General features: G+C 32.0%; 3 long non-coding RNA genes and 1 pseudogene across 4 annotated transcripts; 3 read left to right on the forward strand and 1 right to left on the reverse strand.

Annotated features, from left to right (window-relative positions):
- The first annotated feature begins 783 nt into the window (after positions 1-783).
- On the forward strand, positions 784-1,299 carry LOC146946355 (uncharacterized). The gene is made up of 2 exons (XR_015026698.1): positions 784-967; positions 1,063-1,299. It is a non-coding gene; the product is annotated as an uncharacterized LOC146946355 (long non-coding RNA).
- A 9,048-nt stretch (positions 1,300-10,347) lies between these two features.
- On the reverse strand, positions 10,348-12,335 carry LOC146946356 (uncharacterized). Its single transcript, XR_015026700.1, has 2 exons — positions 12,194-12,335; positions 10,348-10,651 (listed from the first exon to the last, which is right to left on the reverse strand). It is a non-coding gene; the product is annotated as an uncharacterized LOC146946356 (long non-coding RNA).
- Positions 12,336-14,190: 1,855 nt separating this feature from the next.
- On the forward strand, positions 14,191-15,824 carry LOC146946357 (soyasaponin III rhamnosyltransferase pseudogene; annotated as a pseudogene). The gene has a single exon (XR_015026695.1). The product of XR_015026695.1 is annotated as a soyasaponin III rhamnosyltransferase pseudogene (transcript).
- A 6,385-nt stretch (positions 15,825-22,209) lies between these two features.
- On the forward strand, positions 22,210-22,880 carry LOC146946358 (uncharacterized). The gene is made up of 2 exons (XR_015026697.1): positions 22,210-22,439; positions 22,542-22,880. It is a non-coding gene; the product is annotated as an uncharacterized LOC146946358 (long non-coding RNA).
- Positions 22,881-26,371: the final 3,491 nt, after the last annotated feature.

Below are 26,371 nucleotides of genomic sequence, written 5' to 3' on the forward strand. Positions count from 1 at the left end.
ACCAAATCAGCCGCCGCTAACTGTGTTGATGTTTGTTTCAGATCACCTTCTCTCCTTATTGCCGCTGTCGAGAGGGCTACATGAAAGTTTTATCCAGGTATTCCTAATACCCTAATTCTTAGTATCCTTGATAAATCAAACATGTCGTAGATCGATCATAATTCATGTTCAATGATCAATTTGCTTCCGCTATACTTTTATTTGTATTGAACATGTTTTATGAATTAAGACCTAAATTTCCAACATGCTCGACTAATTTTGCAGGTTGTGTAGTTATTCCCTTGTAAGGGGGATCGTGGTGCCTCACGTATGACTTCAATCTTCTTTTCTTATTCACGACGTGGCCATGATCTTTGTGCGCAGCTCCACTATGATCATGGCCTTCTCTTATAACCACGATCATAGTGCGGTTGATGGTGCTAAAACCAAGGAACTTGGGTTTCTTGTGTCATTGAGTCTCATTATGTTTCGACATAGCCTAAGTCTCTTATGACCCATGAACTGAATGACTTTGAGAAAGAATCAACTTTCCTTGCTCGACTGTTCTGACATCGCCTTACCTTCAATTAGCTGAAAAGCTTCGTCTCCTAAAAGTTTAATCGCCTATCTATCGAATCCGGCTAACATGATAATTGATTTTATATGTAAGCAAAAATAAGTTTGAGAACTAAAAAAAATATTGAGGCCTATTGAGGAATATTTGTTTGCAACCTCTTCGGGCGGCTAATAAGACAAACATTATTATATTAATGTACCTAAAAAGACATTTAATAATATTTTTTAATCGGCGGAAGTGGCTTTTATTTTGCTAGAAATTTGGCGGAAGTGTTTATTTTGACTCTCTGAGTGTTTCAAACTATTTAATGAATTAGAGTGATCAAAACATATTGAAATATCATCATGTCTAAAATTCTCAAGTTTGTGTATATGATCTTTGTTCTATCAGCTATTGTCTCTGAAGTCTACGGTATGATTTTTTTTTCTTATATTTTTGTTATTAATCTTATACAAAAATTGAGTCAGTTTTAATGACACTGTTTTATTCTTGTTTTTACATCACAGCATTTGGTGAATTCTGCCATTCTGATTTTGATTGTCCAAAGTTGTGCCATCCTCCTAAGAATGTTACTAACTGCTTCTGGAATCACTGTTACTGCGTGAGGTAGTTAAGTATAGTGTTAATTCTAAGAATATAGTTTAATTATCAGCTAAGATATATCGAACATTTCATTTTATTATATTCCGTTGTACTTATATTTTCATTGACAATCACAATATATCTTGCAAGTGTTTTTACTATTGTTTGCTATCAAGAACTCCAACTACTACTATATAATTAATATATTCAATCAAATAATTGCATTATTGATTTTAATGATTCCAAATACCAATTTTATAAAGGTGATGCATATAAATCCATTACTTTTATCTAGAAAAGTTGGCAAGATTTAGTGTGCTATTTTTTTGTTAACACGATGTCTTCAGCGTGCAACACTAGAGACTAATATCTCGAGTCAGTTAGTACCGTAGTTGATGAGAAAAATATCCCTTAAGAGATTTAACATTACTGCACTTTCAATGTTGTATTCAAACACAACTTGTGTTACACAAGACCTCTCTTTTTTTCCGATTATAAGCTAGGAGAGGGATAGTGTCAAGGGGAGTGTGGACATCCCAACTAGGTTGAACTAAAATTTGTTATGCTCTAATGGGTGTGAAAGTTAAAATCACTCACTCAAATATTGCTAAGGTGATTAACTGTCCAAATTATGGGATGGGGATTCACAAACTGACTGAGGAAAATGGGTATAGCAAAAATATCACAAGTCTTTTGTTTAGTAAGAACGAGAACACAAGGAAAACAACCAACCTTCTCCCTAAGTACAAGGCCTGGTTCAGAATCATTCTGAGTTGCTTGATTCCTAGAGACTTAAGTGTGGACAACATTAATTCGGATCATAAGCACATCATCGTCTTTCTAGAAAGGAAGCAGAAAATAAACCTCTCTTTTCTGATGTTCAACTATCTAAAAGAGTGTATTGTTGATTCAAGATTGAGAAAGAAGAAATACATTCCTTATGGGAGACAACACAAACATATAATCTCCTCAAATATCAACTCATGAATCACCCTCACCTATACAAGTTGAGACTTTAAAAGCTGCAGAATATAAAAGCAATGAACCCTTTATGCTTTCTAACTTTAGTTCAGCATCTGACCTCCACAAAAAGAGTCTGATGATGATACTGCTCTTGACCCTGTAGCTCTTGCTTAAGCCTATATTGGAACCAAATTCATTTACAACTACAAAACCAAAACCCGACCCTCATTTGTCATCATAACTGAACTACCAAGTGACTATATTAAACCTAATGTTGAGACTTTGATTCTTGAGCTGGAATTAAACACTGATGTTTCAACCTATGTACATAGACTGTAAACCAGCATCAAATTGTATGAACCTAAATCCACAAGAAATCCTTCAACTGAAATCCCTATGTACCTAAATCTACCTCTCATACCATTCTATATGAACCTGAAACCTCAAAGAAGCTATGATTGAGCAAGTTATTTATGCATCTTCTGCTCCTTCAAATTCTGTTGGCCCAACTCCCATAAATTATTCTACCTTTAACTTAACCTTGTCTAAACCACCACTCACTGCCTACCCTGAACTTGAGGTGTTCAACACTAACATATATGAAAGGGTGAACAACTTGGCAAGTGCACTAAAGAGAGATTTTCATTCAACTTAGCAATCAACATAATTTATGGTTTTGCAAGGGTGAACAACATTATTTGTTTATAAAAGCAGTAAAGAGAGATTATGGTTTTGCAAGTTTTGAATTGTCTTGCACAATGCAAGATTATGTTTGTAATTCAGATGTTTAATGATGATTAGGGTATCCTTAAATCCCATGTACCTTCTTTGTTGGAATTAACTTGGTTTGATATTAGTTAATGACCTTGCCTTGATAAAAAAAAGTTATGATATGCCCCTGTGATGTTACTGCGTGAAGTTTGAGAAGTTGTTCCACGACAAGGTTTATACTTGTGACGTTCCCCTAAAGATGAATCATATGTTGGATTAATTATTTAATTAATCAATTATGGATTGACAATAATCAATTATTATAAGTTGATGTCATAATATAAATTATGGTCTATTGTGTTAAGCACTAATTATATGATGAATTTGAGTGATTGGGCTTTTGTTACTAAATGGACCGTGATGGGTTGGACCATTTAGATAAGCCCAATGAGAGGTCCCTGCCCTCAGCCGTTTAGCTATTTAAACGTCATCCCATTAGACGGTTAATTATTCTGAATATCGGTGAAAACCTAGAGCTAGACGGAACGAGGGTAGTTACCCCTCTCATAGTTGTCGGCGTTGTCTACGGTTATCCTCATCAACCTAATTCAAAGGTACACAATCTCTTGTTCTTTTTTTGTTATTGATGGATGATATGCTATAATTTGTATCTATTGATCTATGACTGGTATATATGAATAATGAGAAATCTTTTCGGATTCACGATAAAACCCTAATATTTCAATCAAGAATTTCTCTTTAACGGGTTAATAATTCCGAAAATTGATTGAGGGATTCTCTTAATCTATGAATCTCGATTCTAAGCCCTTTAAAATTGTTGTGTTTCGTCGCCTCAGAACAGATATCGTAACGGGTCAATCGCGGGTCATTTCGACCCGTTTTCAGTTATCCGGCCGAAGAAGAAAGACCGGCGCGTGGTAACACGCGCACAAAAAAAAAATCGACAGATTACGTGCGCCTGACACGCGCGTATGCTTTCTATAAATTCCATTTTTTATTTTATATTTTATGCCAAATAATTATTATTATAATTTTTGATTGTTTTGGTATAAATTTGGAATAGTTTGATGCATGTGGATATTTTATATGATATTATTTGGCGATAAGTAAATTATATTCTCGCATTTTTTGTTGTGTGAAAATTACATGAATATTCCTTACTCTTGATTGACATTTATGAGAAATTTTACCCCCTCAAACTTGAGATTGATGTGTCAGTGAGGAATTTTACATCCCTAATTAACTAGTAAATATTATATTATATTATTTTGGGATATAAATATAATTTATCTTGTGCCCAAAATATTCAGAAGATTTGATTTATTTTATACCCTTAAAATTTGGGATTTAAATTACTTTTGAAATCTCTAATTTTTTTATGTAAATTGATATGAGAATCATATGTTCTTTTAAATCATGCATTCTTTAGATTTAAGTCTAAAATATAACACTTATGTAAATTATTCTTTTAAAGTGTTAGTATTGTGAAGAATCTTTAGATTCAGTCTTATATTCTTGTCTCAAATATCTCGTATAAACTAATATATTTTGAGAATTGTTGATATTGTATTTTTGATGCATGAATTTCAAAATTTTGTCAAATCTTGTAAGGATTAGATATCAATTAAATTGAGAATAATTTATTTCAAAACATGTATTCTCAATATTTGAGCTTAAACTATTGTGAATTTTTAGAAGGTTCAATTTTATTAATTCTAATGCCAAATATATTGAATTTAATATATTCTTTAATTCATATTGTCTTAGCATAAAAATCCAAAGTTCACTAATTGATCATTCTTTTGGCGACATATTTGAACTTAGACACTTGTGCCTGATTCTTGTCACAAATTGATTTAAAGGGTCTTAATAATAATTTGTTTTCAACAGGAGTATAGTAAGTTGTATATTATATATGTCATTTATATTAATTGAATCTAAAATTGACATATTTCTCTTTAATATACATTATGTTTTCTGCTATACTCTCTAATCTAGACCCTTAATTTATTACTCTAAATTTTGTGACAAACACCATTAACTATCTAATTATGTGTCTTGTCGCAATTAAATATTTGGATCACAATTATGTTGAACTGTGAATGAGGCGTGGTTGCATTTTTTTTTATGCTAAAATTCTAATGATGAATTAAAATTTGTAAGCCTCTTTGTTGTTTATCTGTTAACTATTATCAGAACAACTTATTAAGAATTGAGGCAATTTTGAAAATATTTATCATCCTTACATCTGAATTCTTATATAAATCATATTGATTTATAATTAGAGTCTCACATATGCTTATTTATAATTGCTTATTCTCTATTGATGAATACTTTTGAGATGACTATATTATAAGATATTCTCGTTAAGTCATCAAAATTCAGTGGCTCTAAGTATAAGGATGAATGTCACACTCTGCGAGGTAAGTTGTTATTTAATTATTTTATCCTCTTGTGACGTATTGCTTATTATTGCACATATGAAGAAATTTAGTTCTTCTTCTCTTTTGTTGTGCAATTATGATATCCTATATAGAAGTAAAATTCTTTTTCAGAATATTCTAAACAGAACTCTGTTGTTATATACTATTTTCTTACTATAATGCTCCATTTTGTATTTGTGTTTTTTCTAATTTATAGTGGGAGTATTGAAAAATTTTATTCTAAGAGTTCTTTTCTGGATAAATTAGAAAACTATTCGACACACTTCTATTCCAAATAACAACTTTTGTTATTATACTACTTCATATAAAAGAAATTCTAAAGTCATATTTATGATGTGCTAATTTAAAATATTGTTAAGCACATTTTTCTATCATTTGAATATGACCGAAGTTGAGTAAATTTAAGTATAATTGTTTATGCATGATATTATTGTATGATATTCTCTTAAGCATAAACATTATTTATTTGTATAATTGTAATCTCACCTATCGTGGGTACAATTATGCAAATTTTGTTAAATAGATTAGCATTATATTGGTAACAGTCATACCCTATCGGTGTGTTGTTATTAATATAATTGTTATTATTCAATGTACCTAAAATATTTATACTTATGTCAATTATAATTAGAATACTCTATCAATGTTTAAATTTTGTAAGACATAAGAATGGTACATTGTGATGATGTAGTTCTTACTTATTATCGTTAAGATCCTTGAATGAGATTAATATAAGTAAGTTACTTTGTTAAAAGACATGTAGAAAATTGTATAAATTTTGCAATCCAATATTATTACATTTTGAATTAAATTTCTACCTAAATGTGATATATATATATATATATATCGGATTGCTACTATCCCTTTGTTATGTGAGTGACGGACATACCCTATCGGTGTGACATTACTTAACATATCATTTTGTGATAGAGAAATAGTTGAATATTTTATTTAAAATATCTTTCAAACCTTTTTAATTCAACTATCATTGTCTATTCTCTATCAAGTGGGAGAATCATTGCTATGTATTGTGTAACGTGATGGACATACCCTATCGGTATGATATTACTTAACATAATCATCCTTTTGTGGGTAAGATAGTTTAACTATCATTCTTCAACAAGTGAGAAAAATTCTACATGTCAACTAACTATATCTCATAAACAAATATATTTATTTGTTTTCATATTTTAGATATGAAATAGAGACTTATATTGAGGATATTAATCATGCTATTGCTATTCTTTAATACTTATGGAAGCTTATGACTATTTTCTCTTATATCCTCAATAATAATAAAATATAAGTCTTGTGTATTTCCGCTGCTTGTAACCTAATTGTTTCTCAAATTTGTGTAAGTATAATTGTAGCGTTTGAGTTTTGAGTGAGTTATTAAAATTGTGAACAGAGTCTTATATCCTATTTTTAGAGACTCATCTCACTCATATGATGATAAATTTTTTATATAATCATCATACCCTGTCATATAACGGTTACTATGTTTATAAAATTCTGTGGAATTTTAATTGTGAAAAGGAGATCTTGTGTTATAAAATTCTTAAATGAAAATTTACGTTCTCCTTAATTGTAAATGCAGAATATGTGGTTAACTACGAAACCCAATTCTTGATAATATCTGCCATTGATAAAATATGTATTTATGGGGTTTCATATTATCTTTGAGTTACCACTTGTGTTAATAATTCTGCTATGCTCATGTGCAAAATATGTGGTTGAGTTCATGAAACTCTATTGGCTAAAATTATATAACCACTTATGTTGATGATCTTGCACTAGTAATTGAGTATCCCACTGTTGAATATTACATTATTATAATATTTTGTATCAGTGATCACTAATGAGAATCCCACTTACTCTTGTTTATATATATGTGGGATCAGTGGGAGTGTGTACACAATATTGTATATTATGATCTCAAATGAGAAATCTCACTCTTGTTTATATATATACGTGAGATCAAGAGAAATGTGTACACAATATTATTGTCGTTATCGCCATATACTCTTGTGCACACTATAAAATATGGCATAGCTTAAGAGACTTTAAACTTTAGTCTCATTCTATTATATTGAGATATATGTTAAAATTCTATCGATCTCAATGAGCATCATAATTGGATACTTAAGTCAATTTTGTTGGAATATGCACAATAACTTCTTGGCATGCAAATATACATTGTGTTTCTGTTTTACCAACATTCCACATTTTTGAGGTCATAAATAGTAAGTACAATGTATAATATCAATACTCCTATCGAGTATGATATTGTGTTCTTGTGGTACTTATAATTTGAGATAATCATAAATGTTCTTTTGTTATTGACATTCTAGTGGCCACATTAATCCACGTTTTTTTCTTTCTTTAAACTACGTGTCTATGTTAATCCAATTTGGGGATTATTGAATTTCCTATTTTGCTTTTATGGATTTTCATAGTCACATTTTTTTTTATAAAACTTGGATTAATTGAATGTCATAGAACATTTATCGACTTTGACTAAATGTAATTACTATCTCTTTATAGGCTATCCCTATAAGTAATTACTACTCTTATACCTATGTGGATATATGACTTTTATGGAATTGAAAAACTCATTGGCAGAACCACTAACCACATACTTATATATGAGTATTGTAACTCATAACGATTTGATTAAGTCAATGTTATTTTGGGTTAGTGGGAGTTTGTTAGAGCATTTTTTAAATGCTTGGGCTATTCTTTAGTGACATATTTTTTTTAATTCAAACGTGTCATTATAGATTCATCATTTGTTAGAAAAGTGAGTCTTTGATCTGTATGATTTGTTTTCCCTATCGGATTCAATTTCTGCAGCATTAAAGCTTACTTCTCTTTTGAATGATTAGTGCTTTGACCATACATGTAATTTTAAATTTTTAAAATTCTTTATGACAAGTGAATTTTTTTTTATTTTTTCAGTAATTGAGTATTGTCATCCAAGTGGGAGATTGTTGGATTAATTATTTAATTAATCAATTATGGATTGACAATAATCAATTATTATAAGTTGATGTCATAATATAAATTATGGTCTATTGTGTTAAGCACTAATTATATGATGAATTTGAGTGATTGGGCTTTTGTTACTAAATGGACCGTGATGGGTTGGACCATTTAGATAAGCCCAATGAGAGGTCCCTGCCCTCAGCCGTTTAGCTATTTAAACGTCATCCCATTAGACGGTTAATTATTCTGAATATTGGTGAAAACCTAGAGCTAGACGGAACGAGGGTAGTTACCCCTCTCATAGTTGTCGGCGTTGTCTACGGTTATCCTCATCAACCTAATTCAAAGGTACACAATCTCTTGTTCTTTTTTTGTTATTGATGATATGCTATAATTTGTATCTAGTGATCTATGACTAAACCCTACAATTTTTCATCATCATAACCCTAAAAATCATACATATATTCGATTAAAAGAGATTTAAACTAACATTAATTTGACACTTATCAACTCCCCCAACTTAGAACTTTGTTTGTCCTCAAACAAAAGGCCTCAACAAGATAATTGATTGAATACAAGAAATAATTTACAAGGATTTCTGGCGAATCAATCAGTTTTGAAAGAGTTGTTTGAAATGCATGATTCAAAATTTGAACTGTACAGGCAAGTCTTATGTTTACCACTAGCCTGAAATCTGACCATGAATGTGAACTTTACTCAAAACACAGAATACATTTCGTAAATTTCAAGCCAATAACAAAATTAATAATTAATCCCACCTAACACACTTCTTTATTTTTAATTAATAATTAAATTTAAAGGTCATGTGGGAGGCTTGACCTCACTCTGAACAATCTTGCTAACATCTTGATCAAGTTATGAATTCATCCAAGCATATTACTTAGAAAATATTAAAGCATAGATCATTAAGGTGTTTTAACGTTTGTAATGGGGCTTGGTTACAAAAGAATTTTCAATTGTATGACCATTTGTGTAACACCCAAGGCTGACGAGGGCGGGGAGTGGTTGCCGGTGCAAAAGGCATGACAATGAGCGGCTCCTGACAGCTTCTAGATGAACCGAATCACAGCAGAATGAGAGGGATCCCGAGGCTGTGCAGGTATGGGACTGCATGGTTGAAGGAAGGCTTATAAGAATTGTTTGGTACTACCTATATCAACAAGATGTATCTTCTTTTTGGTAGCCCATTTTATAAGAACTCCACAGTTAAGCGTGCTTGACTTGGAGCAGTCCTTGAATGGGTGACATACTGGAAAGTTTCCCGGAAAGCATGCAAGTGAGGACAAAACACGGTGAAAAGACTCGTGTTGGTTTGTAAGGTCAGTCGACAATGCTTAAAGTCGTCTAAGATGTTATAATTTGAATCAAAGTGGCCTTAGTATAGAGGAGCATTCATACACTTGATTAACAACACACAACTTTTTGAAACAAATCACCTCTTTTATTTTTGCACACCCTCGGTGATAAACATTTAATACAAACTATTCTTGAAAACGACGCCATTTTCAAACTCTGTTGATTTTTATAAACTTAAATCAAACGAATTAGACACAGTCCCCAACAATGACGCCATTTTGATGAAATATGATTTGGGGATTCATCAACACAATGGTAAGCAAGCCGGTTTTTCAGCAACAAATAAAAATATTGTATCCACAGAGACCACGCTTAGTTAATTTAAGTGTGTATTAATATATTTTGTGAACAAAGTATTTTTGAAATTGTTTTAGTGGTTTCAATCAAAGTAAAGATGAATCAACATAAATAGAGTTGTGTTGTGATTAAATTTCAATAAGTATTCCTCATATCTTTCCTCTTAATCGATTGTATACTTTTTATGCCTCAGATATAGCTCCACCCTTTCCTCGGTGTATGTCTCCAGCTAAGGTTAACGACACGAGATTATATAGAAACAACAGATTTCTTATGTATGGCGGCAAAATAGCTGATTGTTTCTATGGCATAAGACCAAAAAGTTATCATGAATATAAACTTACCCGCTATCTCTCGGGTGGTGTAACACCCTCAAACCCCACATGCAATATTTAATGAGAAATCAATAGATAAATACAAGGTTCAAGGTGTTACTCCTTCAATAATCCAAATGCATGCATAATTCATTTTCATAATCATAAAACAGTCGCAACGGATTTATAAAGTAAAACAACATAACATCATCATCTCAAGGTACATCATCATACACATCAAGGTTTCTCAAAAATAATCCAACAACTGGAAATGAACAAAATCCCGACAAAGTCCTAATCAGAGCCTACAACTAGACTTCAAGAGCAAAAGCATAAAAGCGAGGAAGCCTCCAGCTATCGTCGGGTACTCACGCTGATCACGCGTCCTCAGTCCTGCACGTCTACACCACCCAAAAGAATGATGCAGGTAAAAACCCACAAAGGGGTGAGAAATACTCAACAAAGGAAATCATGAACATAAGAATAGATTCAAGGCAACAACAACAACATACATATGATACAATTCAATAATCAAGATCATATTCTCATGGATACAAGATATCACAAGTTTATGCACCATTATTTACCACCAAGTTAAGTAGAAATACTTTATCACCATCACCAAAATAACAATCATCAAATGAACACAATTAGTCATTTCACAACATCATACAAATTTATCAAACATTCGACTCTCAAGCAGATGTACTGATAAATCTCAAGCAAATATACTGATAAATCTCAGGCCTCAATCCACTCTCAAACTTCACACATCTAGATACCATAGAATCCTCAACATTAATGTAGGGGCAAGACCTCGATAGCTCCTCAAACTTATCGACATACTCCGCAACAGACATGTTCTCTTGATTCAACTGTAAGAACTTAACCTCTTTCTTGTTCCTTAAGTCTTCCGGGAAGTACTTCTTCAGAAACTCACTCTTGAATTTCCCCCAAGACACCACTTCTCCACTAGCCTCACGTTTCCTCTTAGCTCCAGCCCACCAATACCCAGCCTCCTCTGCAAGCATATATGTAGCCAATCTAACTTTCTGGTCGTCGCTGGTAACCATCCCATGAAAAATCCTCTCCACACCTTGCATCCAGGTTTGGGCACCATCCGGGTCAAACTTCCTTTTGAACGTCTGTGGATTGTTTCTCATGAAACAATCTAGCCTCCGTTCCGCAGCTTCACCATGATCATGATGACCATTCGCCGCCTGCTCGTTGGCTTGAGCCAACACCTGCGCCATTGCAGCCAAGGCCTCTGCAATTGGTGCATCATCTCTACCACCATCCATTTCATGTAAAGGATTTAAATGTCACTTTTTCTATAAGTTCCACATGCATAAATAATTTTCTCAAACATCGCAGCAGAATATATAATAATAACAACATCTCATCATCAGCTAAAATAAAACATCTCCAGAATAGCCATGTCATATAAACCCAATACAACACCAAATATAAAATCTCAACTAAACATACTGAGTGAATAAAATCTCAACAAGTCATGAATGTAAATAAACAGACAGACACCCCTAAATCAGAGCCCGACTCTAAGACTCCAAAAGTAAAATGAGGTAGCTCCAAAGCTAACCTCCAGCAACTCACCAAGCTAAAGCAAAATATTCTTACACGCCATCTACCCATCCATACAAATAAGGTAGGCGGTCAACCAAACGACCACTGGGGGTTAGTTCACATTTTATAATCAAAACATAATCAAGTGAAAGTAAATGACATAATTAATTTCAAATGATTAAACAACTCAACAACAATAATAATCTTCAATATATACAAGCATAATTACACATAAATTAAGAGCACGAAATTCATCATTAAAAATCACAAAAGTCATAATTCACACAAAAGCACTTATGACCCAGAAGCAAAGAGATGAGATTATAACTTATTTGATGAAAAGGATCTATCACCCTTACCTTAAATCTTCACCATCACTAGCTATGGCTTCACTCTCCTTGCTAGCTCCCAATCTCTATCTTCTCTCTTCTCGAAGTTCTTCCTCTTCTCTTCTTCTCTCTATTCTTCTAATTTTATCTCTCTAGCCTCCTTTTGGTTATGAGATGAAAATGTTTTAACACTAATTTCTCTTCATGAGTTAAGTATATATACTACTCTCTAATTGGGCTAGGTTTCTAATGTTCACAATTGGGCCTAAAACTCTTACTAACAAATTCTCAAAAGTTACTACTCACTAATCCGCTAAAACACCGAATAATTACCATCTCTAAATAATTAATTACCCTAACTCACTAGTAACTTAGTAAAAATAACAATTCTCACTAAAACACAAAAAATAATCTTCTTAATAAAATTACTAATTTACCCTTACTAGCCAAATGACCAAAATATGAAAGGGATTGTTGTTTTTGGCTGCATTTTTTATAATTTCAATTATACCCTTATATTAATGTTATATTAATGGTGGTACTAAAAGAGATAAGGATTTATATTATATTTGTTAAATAACTGTTGTTATTGAAAAAAATAAATTTAGTTTTTTGGGTTTGTTACAATTTGAAAGTAAAAAATATTAGTACTTATAATTCTAAACAAAATCAAAATTTCATATAAAACATCGTAATTAATTTACACGTGTTAGCAAAATAAAAGGAGCAGAAAGACGGGCACATGAGTACCCGTCTTTCCGCCAGTAATAAATAAATTAGTTTATTGAATGGTAAAATAGGAAAGAAAAAGTATATGTGAGCTTAGCTTCGTCGGTAAAAACAATGTATAATATATCGTTGGGTTGAATAAGCGAGTGTTTTAGGTTCGAACCTCAACCTAACGATATATTTTTTTACTTCAAAAAAAATATATCGGTTGGTTGAGGTTCGAACCTAAAACACTCGCTTATTCATGGTGAATTTCTAGCTATTTTTAGTCAATAAACTACTTGAAAAGGTAGAAAAATAATTTTAAAAATAATTTTTATTTATACAATATAAATAAAAAATTATTATTAATTTTTTTTTTCTATCTTTACGAGACCCACGAGGTCACGAGGCAATAGAGACTGGAGACAGACAGGTATTTTCTGCGAGACTATCATCCACACATTAGTTTTGAATGAACAATAAAATTTTTCTTTTCTTTTTGAGGGTAGAGACGGTATAGAAGTTTAAATGTGTACTATGTATGTGGACCATGAAACTGAAGGCCGTAAGCAATACAGATTGTGCAAGCATTTATGTACTCCCATCTTAACGAGACACACTTGCTAAGCGAGACACACGAGGGGACACTATGTAAACCATTATTTTCCGAAGGAAAATGTTACATAGACATCTTTTAGAGCCCGTTTGTTATAGCTTTTTTAAGGAAAAAATCACTTTTTTTAAGAAAATAATCACTTTTCAAAATATTGCTTCCGTTTGTTATAGATTTTTAAAAAAATCAGAATCTAAAAAAAATCTAAAAATAGCTTCAAATGAGAAGCTGTTGAGAGCAGCTTCTCAAAAAATAGATTTTTTTTAGAGGAGAGAGAAAATATGGATATAAAGATTGAACTAACTTTGTAACAAAAAAATCGCTTTTATATAGCTGTATCCAAATAAACTAAATTATTTTTTTAAAAAAAGTGATTTTTATTCCGGTAAACAAACGCAAAATAGATTCTGATTTTTCATAAAATCTCTAAAAAATAATCTCTAAATTATTTTATGTCAAAATCACTTATATTTTAATCCGTAACAAACGGACCCACCCTTGTACATTTCATACATTAGAAAGAGCGAAGATGAGGGGAAAGAGAAAGTGTGCATGTGCGGAGTTCACATGGCTACGTGTTAGATTTTTATGTGGGTGTAAAGGGATGTATTGTCACCTAAGGATGTCTATGTATGATAACTCCTTTCTGAACGTGACCGCCTTCATGCTTATCATATATATCCCAATCAAACCTTGTCAATACATCCATCCTTATCTCTTTCCATCTGAACTCTTTCTTTGAACCGTTCTCATGGATTCAATTGTTAATCATGAAAATGGGAATAACAAGCCTCTTCATGTTGTAATGATCCCTTGGCTAGCAATGGGACACATGTACCCTTATTTCGAGTTAGCCAAAATTCTTGCTCAAAAAGGTCACACTGTCACCTTCATAAACTCCCCCAAAAACATTGATCAAATGCCCAAAGCACCCAAAGCAATTCAACCATTTATCAATTTGGTAAAATCACCTTTACCATACATAGAACAACTACAAGGTGAAGAGAGCACTCTGAAGGTTCCATTAGACAAGAATGGTCACCTTAAGTTGGCTTATGATGGTTTCCAAGACCATGTTACTCAGATACTCAAAACTTCAAAGCCTGATTGGGTTTTCTATGATCATGCAGGTGATTGGGTACCGTCAATAGCCAAAAGCCTTAACATTGCATGTGCTCATTTCAATGTTGTTCCATCTTGGAACATATGTTTTGCTAATCCACCAAAGGATCAAATCAACAATGATAGGTATAGCCCACCAAAGTGGGTTCCTTTCAAAACAAACATTCATTTCAAACCTTATGAGTTGATGAGAACAATGTCACTTTTTAAAAATGTTTCCGGTGGAAAAACATCGAGTTTTAATTTCGACAAAGTATACTCAGATTGTGACCTTATTCTTATCAGAGCCACTAGAGAACTTGAAGGTGAATGGTTAGATTATATTTCGGATCGATACAAGGTTCCTGTGGTTCCAGTTGGAATACTTCCACCATCCATGCAGATAAGAGACGACGAGGAAGAAGAAAACGACCCGGATTGGGTGAAAATCAAGGCTTGGTTGGATTCGAAAGAATCATCTTCGGTTGTTTACATTGGATTCGGGAGCGAGTTAAAGTTAAATCAACAAGATCTAACTGAGTTAGCTCATGGAATTGAGCAATCTAGGTTACCTTTCTTTTGGGCTTTGAAAAATCTTAAAGAAGGTACACTTGAATTACCTGAAGGATTTGAAGAAAGAACAAAAGAACATGGAATCGTTTGGAAAACATGGGCTCCCCAGCTAAAGATCTTAGCTCATGGATCAATTGGTGGATGTATGAGTCACTGTGGTTCAGGTTCAGTCATTGAGAAGCTTCATTTTGGGCATGTTCTTGTGACATTGCCTTATTTAATTGACCAATGTTTGTTTTCAAGAGAACTAGAAGAAAGGAAATTGGCTATTGAGGTACCAAGGAATGAGCAAGATGGGTCCTTTACTAGGGACTCTATAGCCAAAACATTGAGGTTGGCAATAGTGGATGAGGAAGGAAGTATCTACAGGAAAAATGCCAAAGATATGGGAAAGATTTTCAGTTCAAAAGATCTTCACAATGAATACATTAAAGGTTTCATTGATGCTCTTCAAAAGTATAGAGTTCATTCCAACAATTAAGCATATTTCATGTGTTTTCCTTTGTTGTTTTTACTTTATCTTATTGGAACAATAGTCCATGAGATGTTGTTGTCTGCTCACCGACAAGAGTTTGACTTTGTAATGGGACAAAGTACATAAAGACTCTTGTTAAATGATTGTTGTTACCACCATTAATAAAAAATAAATACTTTTCCCTGTTATTTTTAAAATTCCAAGATATAAAGATTAAATTTGCTAATGTTGACTTGTGAGTATTAGGTTTAGTGGTAAGTGTAAATAAAAATCTGTAACTAAAACATGAGTAAGATGAAAGCGGTTTGGGTCTCTTAGGTCTTAGGTGCAAAACCACAAAATTTCAAGGAGTTCATGATAGAAAGAAAAACTATTACTTTTTCCACCCTATCAACTTCTCACGCGCCCTATAATTTTTACAAAAATGTCTATGAGATTTCGTATTATAAAATCCAAATACAGTTTGAATGTGTTCGAATTATATAATCTGAAATTTGTATATACGTACACACACACACACACACACACACACACACACACACACACATATATATATATATATAATCAACAATCAGAATCTCTTTCATTTCAGCAGTTTTAAATTTTGTTTTTAAAAACAACAAAAAAAAAGTAAAAAATGATAAAACCCGTCAAATAAAATCATAAAAAATACCAACAAAATAAATCTAAAAATCAAATAAAACTAATGCAAATTTTTACAGATTTTTCTGAGAATATGAAGAATTAAAAAAAAAATGCCTATACGATGTAATTTTGGATTTTGAAGGGCGGAAAATTGGATTTTTTTTCCTTATTTTCTAGTAAAGTTTCGAAACAATCTGATCAAGTAACCCGAAAATTGGATTTTTGACAGAGAACAGCTAACAACGACCTAAAACAGAAGGATGAAAGTTAGGAAGATTAATATGGTCCTTAAACATGTTATCCATGTTACAAACATACTCAGAATTTATGCTGATACAGTTCATATTATATAGTCCGAATTGTTTTTCCCTTGAAAAAGAGTGTTTAGGGGTGTTCGATTCTATAATCCGAAAAACCCAAGGAACGCACTCTATTTTTTAGGTTTTCGGATTATAAAATCTGAATTGGTGAAAACTCATTTCACCCCATAACAAAGGTAAAACTCAATTTGGATTATAAAATCCGAAAATCACATGGGCATTTTCATAAAAAAAAAAAAATAGGGCGCGTGAAAAATGGGTAGAGTAGGAAAAGTAATAGTAAAAAAATTAAAAATACCAAGGTATCGATGTATACACCCTAAACTGTATGTGGTGCAGATTGGTTCAACTGTTGCAATTTTTTGCAAGACATTACATTTTTTTATTTCCAACATTAAATCAAGTTCTCTCTATAAACAAATCCTATGTCCTCTCTCAAAAAACACACCACAATCCTTTCCCTCAAATCTAACAACTCTTCTTCAAAATGTAGATCCCTATAACGGTGGTGCGATGAGGCGCGACCTCTGCATCGCCTCATCTCTAGTTATACGGTGACCTTTGCATTGGTGGCTTTATGAAGTGGTTGTAGCAGCCCAGGGTGATGGTGGTTGTGGGGCTTATGGTGGTTCGTGGTGGTAGATTTGGATGGTTTCGTGGATGCTAATGTTGATTTCCATGGTGGTAGATTTGGATGGTTTCGTGGGTGTTGGTTTTTCGTGGTAGTTCTAATGGTCGTTGTGGTGGTGCTGTTGGTGACTCATGGTGGCTTTATGGTGGAAAAAACAACTTTATTAAGTTCTTCTTCCTCTTAAGTTTTTTAATGATGAAAAAGGTGTTACCTCTCTTTTAACTCATACTCCACCGGCCTCTTGTTATAAGAATTTTTAAAAAAAAAATACTAGCATTAAGAAATCCAAATCCTCTGGTGGTGGCTTAGTGTTGTCTTGTGGTGGTAGATCTGGTTTCGTGGTATATCACTAACAAACAAAAAAACTCTGAGTTTTAAGGGTGGAGATTTTGTTCTATAAGATTGGGTGTTGATGAGGGTTTTCGTTATAATAGTTGAGGGTATTGATGAAGGGTAGGCATAATTGTACATAAATTGGAGGTGGTGTGATTTTGTTGGGTGTCGGTTGTTTGTAACTAGAATCTCGCTTTATTTTGGTTATCAAATGGATTATGTAGTGACCTCGGACCTGGGTACATCGTCGTCGCTGCATACTCGTGTTAATTTTGGATTGTTTCCTTGTTGGTTCGTGGCTTGAATTGGGTCGTTCTTTTTTGGGTTGTTTTTGAGCTGGTTCTGTTTACTGTTCTATTTGACTACCTTGAGATTTAACTTCTGGATTTTGGTGGGCCGATAGCTTTTGCTTTGAGATCGGAAGTTAGTGTCTAGTTTCAAGTTTTTGAGAAGGTTAAGTGTCTACTTTGATGGTCCTGGAGATAAGGGGTATCATAGTGATTTGTTTCTATAGTCCAGTTGACCGATCACTTTTGATTCGAGATCGGGAGTCAGTTTCTTGACTCAAGTTTCTTGGCTTGTTTTGGTGTCTTCTCTGTCAGATCGAGGATTGATTGGTGGTGGAATCCGAATGAGTGTAGGAATTTGTCTCAATTATGGTGATGAGAAGGTGAGATGTTGTTTGTGGTGATGAAAAGGTGGGGTGGTGTTGTTATGGGTTTTCAGCGGGTGTGATGGGTATTTTAGGAGTGGTTTTGATGTGAGTAGCGGGCGATAGGTGTTTCAATTTTGTTTCCTCGACCATTCACGATGGAGGTTTGAGGTTTTGGCTCAACTTTTGGTTTGTGTTGGTTTGTGGGGGGTTTAGCATGGTTTTGGTGTTGGAGATTTGTTTTTCATTGGTATTTAAGATGTACGGTGTATGCAATTTCTTTCGGGTATTCGACCTATATACATCGCCATTTGCTTTGTAGTGTCTGTCTTACCGGTCTCTGTTCATCTTGTGCAGGGACTTGGTTATTAATAAATTTTGCCATTAAAAAAAAGTTAAAAACAACTTATTTTCACCAATGTTTCAAATTTTATCCCACAATGTTTTCAACAACATGGACCACATTAAAACATGATCCAAAAAGTAACATTCTCTTGTAAGAAATACAAAAGACTAAGATTTTATCATTCTATAAATGTTCTCATTGAGTTTCTATGATTTAAGATATGTCTAACATAAACAGATATTCAAAAGTGCAATTAACATCAAATTAAAACATATAAATCTATTTTTTAAATAAAAAGCAAAGAAGAAAATTAACAATAGAAAAAACATGTCATTCTATAAAAGTTCTGATTGAGTTTTTATGAGTATTGGGTTGGGTGACATAAGTTTAATTAATGTTTCTCTTATGCTGCGGTTTGGTACACTTTCGTTCGGTTAATGAAATAAAAAGTACAAACCTAACCAAATTGTGCGGTTGAATACAAAAATGGTATGAATACAACCGACCCAAATGCGGCTTTTTGTGATTTATGTTTGGATTGGTTCGGTTTGTGATTTTCCTATTGAGTCGGTTCAGTTTTGGACACCCTACCTTGAATACTAGATGGGTCCGACCTTGACATACCCTGGAGAATACCTGGGTGACATTGGGTGACAATGTCATGTGACATTGATTAACCACATTGTGTCATGCCCATGTGTCACTCTTTCTTTAAAAAAATAAATAAATAAGTAAAAGTGTTGTTTGCGTGCCATGCCCACGTGTCACCATTTATTTTAAAAAACCATTTGTTGCATTGTGGTTGACCAATATCACGTGACATTGACACCACAGTGTCATCCAAATGGTGTCCGCAAACACCACAGGTAAAATGCTAAGGACACATAAACATTCTAGGATGCTAAAAAAATCATAAAAGAAACATCTAAACTCCTTTTAGTACTATACTCCTTTTGTCTCATAAAAAGTGTTGGATATGTTATTTTTCTGTCTCATAGAAACTTTTACTTTTTCTATGTATAACTTTTTTTTGTTGGTGGCCGGAGTTCGAACCAGGACCTTGCATATTTTATGCATTGTCCCTACCAACTGAACTAAGCTTACGAGGACAAACTTTTCTATGTATAACTGATCATACATGTGGAGAGACAACCACATTTAATTTTTTTTTTATTTTTTGAAGTTTAATTGTTGTGCCCAGATTTAACTGTCCTTGCGAAGTGGTCACCGTCTCACCAATCTGTAATAAATCAATCTCCAACGCGAGGCTTTCATCCCTCTATGGAATCAATTTTTACATGAGTTTCATTCCTTTAATAAAATAGATATGATCAGTAACTATGTACATATGAGTCCCATTCCTCTTAATAAATATGGGTATTGATTTACATGAGTTCCATTACCCTCCTAAAATAGATATATGTAAATTTCTTTATTTAGGTTCAATTTCTTTTACAAGTATTTTAATGTAGGTATAGATTTTCAGGTCCAAGCCATTATATTGCAAATTTGTTTTTTGTTTTATTTTTATATTGCAAATTTGTTTTTTGTTTTATTTTGTTTATTGTTGAAATGGTACACGTTGTTTATGGAAAAAAAATGGATTGGATTAAGCATTTGACTCAATTATGTGGCAATGGTGTTTTGTTTTTTGTTTATCAAATTGTGATAGAATGATGAGTCATTAATTAGCTAGTTTTTATATATTATTTAGTTTCGTTTTAATTAGATTTGATTTTATTTTATTTTAATATTGTTTCCTTTTTGAGCTATTTTACTTCAATTGCATATTTTTATATTTCAGGAATGAATATTTGATGGATTAAGTCTTGGAGCAAAAGAAAGGAGTCTGTCCTCGTGAGCTTAGCTCAATTGGTGTGGACAATGTATAAAATATGCAAGGTATGGGGTTCAAACCCCGGCCACCACCAAAAAAAAAGAAAGGAGTCTGGAGCTGATTCGGAGCAAAAATACGAAGATTCGGGAGCAAAAATATAATTCCCCCAAGTCAGAAGCTTGGCACGGCCCGTGCCAACATGTGGCACGGCCGTGCCACCCCCCAGAGCACCCTTTTGCTGCTTTTGCTTAGGACTTAAGCTACTCTGTTTTAGTTTTACCAAAAGCCCATGTAGTTGCTTAGATTTTACGTCGAATGTAAACTATAAATAGAGTAGCCTCCCATCACAAACATTCATCTTTATTTCTTGGAATTCAATAAGTGACAATTGTTTTCTTAATAAAGTTCTCTTTTTATTTCTTTACTTTCTTGTTATTTACTTTATGCTTTCTCTCTTCTTCTCTATGTCTACGATGAACATGAGTGAGTAGACTTCTCTTGTCTTGGGATTGTTGGATAAGTCTAATGACATAATCCTAATCGAACTAAGCTTTAACCCTAATTCCATGTAACCTTAATTTCTAATCTAAATTCACCGTTTAAACATGAATTAACAATTATCAAACTGTGGAAACGAAAGTGGAGGGTTTGATAATTGTTAATCCATCATCTCAAATATCAATTCATAATGCGAAAGCGGAGCATTGATATTGGAACAAGTGAATTTAGACAAGAATTGCAAAGGCAGTGAAATAGTCTTTGCAATTCTTGAGACATGAGTAGTTTCATTCCTTATAAGCTTCTTCTAGTAATCAAATCAGCGAAATAGGTTTGGTTGCTAGAGGTAAACTCTCACTGGACTTGGTCGGAAAGGTGAGGGGCTAAAGAGAAACCGGTCTTTAGAAATTAGGTATAAAGCATGAAATTATGAGTTAAGGTTTTGGCTAGTGAAGGACTTGTCATTAGGATGAACCAATAATCCCAAGACTCTTTTTATTATTATTATTTACTTTCAATCAACAGAACTCTCAACTTTATAATCTTTCTTCTCCTCTAATCATTCTCTAAAGGTTAATTAAATTAAACAACTCCCTGTTGGACGATACTCTCTTTTTATTACTACTTCGATAGACCGTGCACTTGCGGTTTATCCTATCATAGAACGCCCTGCTTGGTTTTTCTTGTGCGAAGGGAGTTTAGCAGAAGAATATGGCAAATTGCGTTTTCGGTGAAAGGGGAGTGAAGAAAATTAGGGTTTATGGGCTCAGATGTGAAAATAAAAAATAAAATAAAAATGTTTGAATTTTAAAATAAAAATGCGAATATAAGAGAGTTTGGGAGAAGAGTATGGCAAATTGCGATTTTATATCCCATAACGCGTCAAGATCCTCTCCATTTATTTCCCTCTCCATTTCCTTCATTTAGAGAGATAAAGACACATAAAACTGTGACCGACAATTTGTAATAGATAGATAGATGGTCATTCACAGAAAAGTTTGTAATAGATTCTACAATATAAATATCTAACGGGTTAGTAAGCAAATATTATAAAATATTTACATTGGAATCAATATTATTAAAATAATAATTGATTTTAAAATAAGTATGTTGTGCATTAATTGATGCATTATACCTAAAATATTAATGTACATTGTTCAAGACAATCACTTCTCTTTTGAATAAAGGCTATGTATGTGAAAGGCTAAAGTAAACAAAAAATAATACTAAAGGTTGGCTAAAAGAAGATTGAATGCAACCAACAATTTTGCAAGAATTCAGTTATCAATTAAACGAGCTAAAGAGGTATTTAATTATCTTTCATATAAATCAAAGTGTTTCTTGAAACTCTGGAAATGTAAAACAAAAACAAAAACAAAAAATATTTAATTGAAGTAGACTAATTTTTTACATTGTAAAAAAAAATCAAATAAATCTCTCTTTGTAACATCCACATGTAAAAACTATGGCTAAAATTATGAAGTTTGTTCATGGAATGATCCTCTTTCTTTTCCTATTTCTTTTTGCAATTAATGTCACTGGTAAGTCTTTTTCTGCATACAATTTTCTCTTTTTATCTTATATATAATCTTTCTTCCAATTTCAGTCATACAACATTATTTTTGTATTGTTTTTTCTCATAGCATTTCGGGACCCCTGCAATTTTGATTTCGATTGTAAAAATTCAAGTTGTACTGCTCCTTATGTTGCAACGTGTATGTATGAACGTTGTTACTGTTGAATGATAAAAGTTCAAATGATGAAGATACTTGTGTTGATATACAAATGATGAAGGAAAGCTATCACACAGATTGTCACATAAGAAAGGAGTTAGTTAAGACCCTCTTCGAATCTAGCCATTGAGAAGTCAATATTTTAGTAGAATAAGATCTATGATTTCTTTGGTGTACTTGTATTTGCTTCTACAAATACTCCTTAATTCACATTCAATAAGATGAAATTATTCATATCATTTTAATTAATTTTATCAATAATTTCCTTCTCTATCTCAATATTGTACCACGAGCTTGTAAAATACATGGCGCCATGCAATACTATTGCATCTGTTTTGGATCAGACCACTTTTTTTGACTTAAGATATTTACATTTATAATTTTCTCCATTTCTTTCATTTGGAGAGATAAAAACGCACAAAAAGTAAAAAATAATTAATAACGATAAAATCCACTTAGTGGTAGGACCCACAACTGATATTTTGTGTATATCTCTTTTTAAATGGTCAAGACTGATCCTAAGATTTTTGGTGTTCTAGGCAAAACAATAAAATTGTGCCCTTGTTTTTTGAAGTAAAAGTTGTGCCCTTTTAATTATTCTAACTAGCGAGCTCGTCTTTCCGCTCTTTTTATTGCACTAATGTTTGAAAACTATAAACGGTGTTTTTTTTTATGAAATTTTGATTTTGATAAAAACTAAAAATATAAATGTTTGTTTTTTTCAAGTTATAGCAAACAAAACTAACCATGACTACTATCTTTTTTTTGACACCTACAATATAACAAAAATATATAATCTAAATTCTTTTTTTTTAATGACACCGACAACAATCTTTATTATAGAAAAATTGTTTAAGGGTATAATTGGGATAATGAAAAAGTAAAAATAAATATACTCATCTAGTTTGTTACACATTTTAAATGATAAAAAAAAAAAACAAACATGTATATAATCATATTGTGTTTGTTACATTTTTTTAATATTTAAATTTATTCTTATCTATTTGTTACATGTGTTATTTGTATTTAAAATTGAGGACATTTTTGAAAAGAAAAAGCCATCCCAAAAAAGCTGAAAGAGTCTGTATTCTTTATATATTGTATAGATATTTTTCTGTTTGCATTTTTGCTTCACAAAATTCATTAAAAAGAAATATATCTATATAGTACTAACTATAATCAAAGTTATCTAAAAATATATTTTAAATACTTTTGGCGCTCCTAAAAAAATGGTGCCCTGGGCTACTGTCCCTCCCGCCCACTCTCAGGCCAAAATGGTATCCTTTAAATATTTTTTATAAATGATGAGGATCCTTACCCTTTTTTTTCATCCAAGTGACGGACCTTCATTTGTTTTTAATACTCTTGGTATTAATGGTTAAAATTACCTTTCATGGGCCGGTTTGATAAGGAAAGATGAAATTAAATTTTACTGATGGAATTGTGACACCCTAAATATTAAAATAAGATATTTTAATTTTACATTGGTTTCTAGTAACCTTTGCAACAATGAAGGGATAGTTTTGAAAATACTTTTTTTGCAAAATGCCGAGGATATCACACTTTCATGCACAACACAAATAATAGAAGTAACTTATATAAATTAAGACACCAGTAAAATAACTTGTATAGAGCTTATTCACATTTTGCTCAAAAAAATAACTTATTCACATTATTGACCTTTCAAAACATAAACTCGTTGCTTTACTCTAAAGACTTTACAAGATAATAAACCGATTTTCACAATTAAATATAATTATATTCTCCACTCGGTATCACAAATGATAGCGGGGATTCTTGAAAGATAATGATTCATAAGTAAAACGTCATAAATACATATCAGAGTGAATAAATATATCATTGATAGACACCAAAACATTGACTTCATCTTAATCATCCAGCTTATATGTGTCCATTGCAAGTGCAAAACACAAACAACAAAGAGTGAAGACTCAATTAGGGTTTAATTTTGATTTTACTTTTTCTTTTCTTGTAAAAAAGTCTTTGCAAAAGCAATCAATATCTCAATTTCAACTTTTGGAATTAGGGGCAGACGTACCCAAAGCGAGGATGAATGAGGAACTTCCTAAATAAATCATCGTGTTTTTCTTCCCTCTATCTCTTTTAATCTGATTATGCTGCAATTGTGCAGCAAATTAGTTGTGTACTGTTTAGTTTCCTAAACTAGTATTTAAGTGATTTGAACCATAAACACTTAATCTTAAAGTGAAATTTCTCTACAAATATATTGTATAAATAAATTTACAACGTTTCTAAACTTTTTTTTTTGAAGGAACGTTTCTAAACTTGTAACTTACGGAGAAATTTCATTTTTAAAGGTTGAATCACATTTGGTGCAAATTAAACATAAGGTGATTGTGAAATTGATTAAACCATATTTTTTTTGTTTTTTATTACTGAAATTGAAAAATAGTAACTTGTGCAATTAATTGTTTAAATCAATTGTTTTTATAAAGTCTTGATTCATATAATCAAAATTAAAACAAATTAACTCTCAAGTTTATTTGCATTAATTTTGATAATGTTTTTTAATTTGGTAATTAGTCAATAATACACTATACACATAAAAGTTTTGTCGCATATGATACTTTCAATGGTGTTTATGATAGGCGTGTCAATCTGAAATGTTTCTGTCACATGATCAGTTTCCACATAATTGAGCATTTCAAATAGTAACAATAATAATACATAACAGTACTCAAGTTTACCAACACATCAATTTTCCATTATTCTACCATATTGTCAGAGTAACACAAATAGAGTTACAACAAAAGTTCAAGGTACACTTTGCATATTCTATTACCAATAACAAGAACATAGTAATTTAAGAACAATATTAGGTCAAGTACACATATTACTATTTATGATTTGATGATAACAAAGCAATGAAGTGTGTAGATTAGATTCATACAAATAAAAAAAATCACAAATTCTAGTCCATGTTATTGACTATCTACTATGGTAACATAAACAATTATGACTTGGTGATTATTATTTAAATTCTAATCATCAAGAAAATCATAGAAGATATTATAAACTAATGAATAATTAACTTTGCTTACTAATGGTAGTGTAAGTTACAACGAGTGAGTAGATCTAATCAAAGAAACAATGTTCTAGTTTGATCTAATATATCTACGTAAATCTTTACATAATAAGTCAACCATTAACATCCTCTAATAAGTTATCATTTGGTGTACAAAAGAATCACAAATAGATTAATAAAATAAATTTTGTATCAGTAAACTAGTCACTCACAATCGAAATAAAAGAATTCAAACATAGTAAGATTAACAACTCCAAAAAAAAAAAAAACAATTGCATTGTCAAGAGCATTCAACATGATATCTAAATTAGAAAATATTCATCAACTATCAACACAAAACAAGAAAAATTTTCAACTGAAGCAGAATTTATAATCATCTTGAAATATAAGGGTAGTTATAAATGCTACTATTCATCTACCAATATTTTTGATAAGAAACAATAAATAAATTGTAAAGTTACGTGATTTCACAGATCATGTCTATGTTTTAATCCTCATACATCAGCTTTATAAGTCTTTAGGAATTTTTCAACAATTCCTTTTATGTCAAAACCATAAAAAAAAAAATTAAAATGCTTAAATATTGTCTAAAATATAATGTTTTTGACTTGTAACGTGTATCGTTACACTACGAGATGTGACATAATGTTATAGTAAGAAATAATCTAGCTTG

This window comes from Medicago sativa, chromosome 2 (assembly GCF_051527215.1).
Source record: "Medicago sativa cultivar Bolivia chromosome 2, Bolivia_mono, whole genome shotgun sequence".
In the NCBI taxonomy this organism is placed as follows: Eukaryota; Viridiplantae; Streptophyta; class Magnoliopsida; order Fabales; family Fabaceae; genus Medicago; species Medicago sativa.